General features: G+C 33.5%; 1 pseudogene; it reads left to right on the top strand.

Annotated features, from left to right (window-relative positions):
- The first annotated feature begins 435 nt into the window (after positions 1 to 435).
- The window catches only part of LOC100814883 (senescence-specific cysteine protease SAG39-like), a 16,764-nt pseudogene continuing 11,730 nt past the window's right edge, over positions 436 to 5,469 (top strand).

Below are 5,469 nucleotides of genomic sequence, written 5' to 3'. Positions count from 1 at the left end.
ATCAGTAGTAACTTCGAGAGTTAGAAATTCATGATGGAGGTGCAAAAATCAAAGCACCACCCTCATCAAGGGTTTTAACTCTCCAACGCTGTCGTTTGGGATTTTTCTCCAATCGAAGTGACATGTTCATTTAAGACCACAAACATAAAGACACGTGGCATAATCAAGAGACACCTAGACTGTTGTGTCTTAAATTGAAAGGTCATGATTCTTTTTTTTTTAACCTGAAAAGTCATTACTCTGTCTAAACACATACGTCATAACGTTTGATAGAAATAAAGTTGACCATCTAGTTCGCTCTTTAATGTTTGGCAAAGGAAATTATCTGGCAAATTTACCTAACTGGGTTAGTTTTAAAAACTAATTACCGAATGGGGTCTCTTTTAAAAGAATTTGCACTGGGGGTCTGTTCTTAGAGGGGTATCGCCATTGAAAATGGCGGCAAGCATGGTACCGCCAGTGTTGTTGGCGAGACAGCAGCTTAAGTGGAAGGTGCCGCCAGTGAAGCTGGCGAGACACCTCCACGTTGGATCTGCTTCTTCTGCTGGCGATACAGCATCGTGAAGGGCGTGTTACAGGTTTGCTTGCAGGTTTGCAGGTTGCTACAGCTTTATATTTATAGGGTTGCATGCATGGTGAAAAAGTAGAGTAGAGTAGGCTTAGGTTTTTGACCGTTGGTTCTTTACATTTTCTTCTATAAAACTAACCTCTTTACATTTTCTTCTATAAAACTAACCTCAACCTCTTAAATTTTTACGCAAGCTTTTCTTCTCCAAGCTTTCTTCTTTCTCCGTTATTGAGTTTCTGTGAGTGAGTGAGAGTGTGTACGTGGGTGGGTGCTGCACTTCCATTGTTTTGCTTTTGCTGTGTGGCTTCCATAATTCATTCTTGGTAAGTGTTTTTTTAAAATAAAATTTATATATTCTGATTTATAATTTCTGTTCTTAATTTTTATAATAGGTTAGTTAGTATTAATAGGTATTATAAATTTAGGTAAATTAGGATTAATATATATTGTAAGGTTAGGTTAGTTACTATGCTGTTTTTTAATTTTTATGTATTAATAGATATTTGAAGATTAGGTTATTCTTAATAGATATTTGAAGGTTAGGTTAGTTAGTTTGGTTTGTTGTATATATTTTTAGATATTATATATGTAATATAATATTATTAGTTTTAGAAATATTAGGCACACGTATTAAGTAGTTATAGAAATATTTTTATTCAGCCACACTTATTATTAGCTTTAGAAATAGTAGGCACACATAATATACGTAATATTAGTTAGTTGTAAGAAATATTAGGCACAAGTTAATTTAAGGTTTAATTATATATTTGTAAATTTTAGGACAGAGGTAAATTTTGTGTTTTTGTAATATTTGCTAGCCTTAGAAATTTAAGCATTTGAAACTTAATTCCGTAATTCCATAATTCCTTTGCTTTTGCTAGTTTCATTGAGTGTGTGCCTTGCTGGTGCTGGTTCCTTTGCTTTTGTTCAGTTTTTCTCTTCCATAATTCCAGGTAAGTAATTTTCTTAAATAACATTTATATATTATGATTTATATATTCTGTTGTTAATATTATAAAAATAATAGGTTAGCTAGTATTAATAGGTATTGTAAGTTTAGGTTAATTAGGATTAATAGGTATTGTAAGGTTAGGTTAGTTACTATTATTAATAGGTATGCTGTTATTAATTTTTATGTATTAATAGATATTTGAAGATTAGGTTAATTAGTATGAAAATATTATTTGACTCAGTAGTATATATTTTTAGATATTATCCATGTGATATATATGATACTGTAAAGGTTCCATGAGGTTTAAAAATATTAGACACACTTAATATTAGCCTTAGAAATATTAGGCACAAATTAATATTAGTTTTAGGTACATATTTGTAAATTTTAGGTAGACATAAATTTTTATTTTTTGTAATATTAAGCATTTCACACGTAAATAAATAATTGTAATATTAGAGACGCGTAAATTTGCCTTATTAATTGTTTTAGGAAATTTACGTTATTAAATATATAATACATTATACATTATTATTATTATTATTTTTGTATATATATTGTTTAAATAATTTTTTATATTTCAATATTTGTTTGTATTATAAATAATTTGTTAGTCCATATTTTATTCAATTAATTTTTTGTTAATTGTAGAAAAAAAAAATTTATTTAATGTTTTGTTCACATGTATTTTAATTTATGTATAGAATATATTAAAAATTTGCTAGTTTTATTTTTTTCAAATTTATTGTTATGTATAAATTGATTTGTGAATTTATTGTATTATATTTTATTTTGTAGTAGCAATGGCATCTTCATCATCATCTTCATCACATATTAACATTAAGTCTGGTCCCATCGATGCTGATGTATTATGGATGCAACCTAAGCATGTTTCAGAACATGTTTGGAATGGGGAAGAAGATAGGAAATTACATATCAGACGAGCTGTCCCCACGTATCAAGGGGAAGAACAAATTTCTGAGCAAATTTTTCCTTTTCTTCTACAATCTGGTTTCGCCTGGATTATCAAGATGGGGTACTTAAAAATAAATGCCTCATTAATTAGTGCTCTGATAGAAAGATGGAGGCCAGAAACACATACGTTTCACATGAGATGCGGAGAATGTACTATTACTCTCCAAGACGTCTCTGTATTATTAGGTATAAGTGTGGATGGTTTACCATTAATCGGTCCAACAAATCTTGATTGGGCTGATTTATGTGAAGAATTATTGGGAGTCAGACCACAAGAAGATGAAATTAAAGGTAGTGTGATTAAATTAAGTTGGCTGGCTCACCATTTTGCACAAATAAATAACGACAACGACGAAGAACAAGTACGAAGGTTTGCCCGTGCATGGATACCGAGATTCATTGGAGGTGTCTTGTTCGTTGACAAAAGCAGTAACAAAGTTTCGCTAAGGTACCTTCAATTTTTATGTGACTTTGAAGAATGTGGCAGATATGCATGGGGAGCTGCCGTACTTGGTTTTCTATACAGAGAGATGTGCAATGCCACTGATTATAAAACTAAATCAATCGGAGGTATGTGCATCTTACTACAAATGTGGGCATGGGAACGATGTCCAACCTTGGCTCCAAAGAGGACTCCTTCCCAAGTAGAAAATACACCATTGGGGCACAGGTTACTCATTTTTAACAGCGTCTTTCATTTCAATAAAATAAATGGTTTTAGCATATATTAAATTTTAATCTTTGTAGGTGGTTGCGACGTGGAAACCAACATATCGGCAATGATGATGTGAGAGTTTTTGTCGCAAGTTGGATATTATGAAACGTCATGAGGTAAGAACATGCTATTGTATTTGTAAAATAAAAAATTATGTGTTATTTTACTAAAATGTTCACAACTATGTTGTTATATGCAGTTTGTGTGGGAGCCGTACCCATCAACCGTTATATCACTGTTTCCTCCCGTTTGTTTAGTCGGAAGTCTCGCGTGGTACGCGGTGGTGCCACTAATTTGTTTCCAAGTTATTGAGTAGCACCAACCAGACAGAGTATTGAGACAATTTGGGATGCAACAACCAATTCCAGAGTCTCCTTCACAACCCTTAAACATTCATGGCATAACATTAAAAGGGAAACATGACGAAAATTGGGGGCAATTGTTCGCCCCAATGATTCATCAGTGAAATAATCGCCATGCATTTAGGGTCGATGCTTATCCCCGACAAGAAGGCCTATTGAGCTTTAACTCGGACTACATGGTCTGGTATAGGCGAAAGACAAAGATGTTTGTTGACCCACAAAATGCAAAGACGGCTACATTGGTATTTTTTTATTTTTTTGAATATTTAACTTGAACATTCTTTTAATGATGGCATTAATTTTCCGACCCTTATAATTGCAGGCTGAAGTTGCGGAGACATTACAATACATGGTGTCTCCTCAAGGGAGGAATACATGGACAGTTGATGTTCTCGTGCCTTATGTGGAAAAAATTACAATTTTATCCAAAGAGTAAGAGAGAGTCACTGAGCCAGTGTCACATGGTCCTGCATCTGAGCGTCAATTTCCTGCACAACAGTTTCGCATACTTCAGTCAAGTGTTGAAACTCAGGGCATAGACAGACGAAGGGAGACTGTTGAAGGGGAAGAATATTCCCAACAAATGCCGAAGCGTGGCCATGGAATGTATTACACGCCACAAACATTTGTTGAGTATCTGACACAGATGTATCAGTATCCTTTTCAGGGTCATCACACTGATACTTCTGCAAGCCAGCAATCGTTCAGTGGTGTTGCGGAAACACAAGCTCATTTTTCATGGCCCACAATGACCCCTTCACAGCAATATCATGGCCTAATTCCAACACCTAATGCCCCGTTAGGAACACAATGGAATGTACCGGGACAAATACCTAATACGGGTGACTTATTCGGTGTTGATTTGCATCATGCATTTTCTGTGGAGGCTGGCGAAGAAGAAGCGGGGAGGCATCGGGGCAGAAGAAATCCTGATCGCCAAGCACGAAGATGGGATCGACCATGTGGCACATCCTCACAGCATCACGGACACCAAAATGAATGATTTGCATGTCTCCGTTTATTAAGGCTTTGTTGTATATTTGTCATTTGAATTTCACACATAATGTATGATATTCAGTTTATTAAGGCTTACTTATGGATACAATTTATGTCGCGTATCAAACTATAATAATCAATGAACCCTAAACCAAATAACTAAGGTAGCCAAAAGGGAAAAACTAATGTTTCTAAGTAACGATGAACATCAATGTGAACTAAACCCTAACCCATAAAACATAAAAACTAACTCCTCACCCTTAAAATAAAAAAACTAACCCTAACCCCTAAAATATAAGCACTAAGCCCTAACCATTAAAATAAAAAACTAACCCTAACGCCTAAAATGTTCAGAACTAAACCCTAACCATAAAATAATAAAACTAAGCCTAACCCTAAACAACAAGAATTAAACCCTAACCATTCAAATAAAAAATTAACCCTAACCCTTAAAACATACAATCTAAACCCTAGCCCTAAAAATAAAAGAATTAACCCTAACCCCTAAAAAATAAGAACTTAGCCCTAACCCATGAAATATAAAAACTAAACCCTAACCCTTCAAATAAAAAACTAAGCCTAACCCTAAAAATAAGAACTAAACCCTAACCCTGAAATAAAAAAAACTAACCCTGACCCCTAAAATGTTCAGAACTAAACCCTAACCATAAAATAATAAAACTAACCCTAACCCTAAAACTAAGAACTAAACCCTAACCCTTAAAAATAAGAATTAAACCCTAACCCTTACAAATAAGAACTAAACCCTAACCCTTCAAATAACTTAAACTTAAACTTAAACTTAAACTTAAAATTAAACTTAAACTTAAACTACAAATTAAAATAAGTAAACATTATTAAGAAATAACTTCAAAGTAAAAACTTAATTACAAAATTAATC

This window comes from Glycine max, chromosome 12 (assembly GCF_000004515.6).
Source record: "Glycine max cultivar Williams 82 chromosome 12, Glycine_max_v4.0, whole genome shotgun sequence".
Taxonomy (NCBI): Eukaryota; Viridiplantae; Streptophyta; class Magnoliopsida; order Fabales; family Fabaceae; genus Glycine; species Glycine max.
Note: the sequence above shows the minus strand (reverse complement) of the source record. Positions and strands in the feature narration are given on the sequence as shown.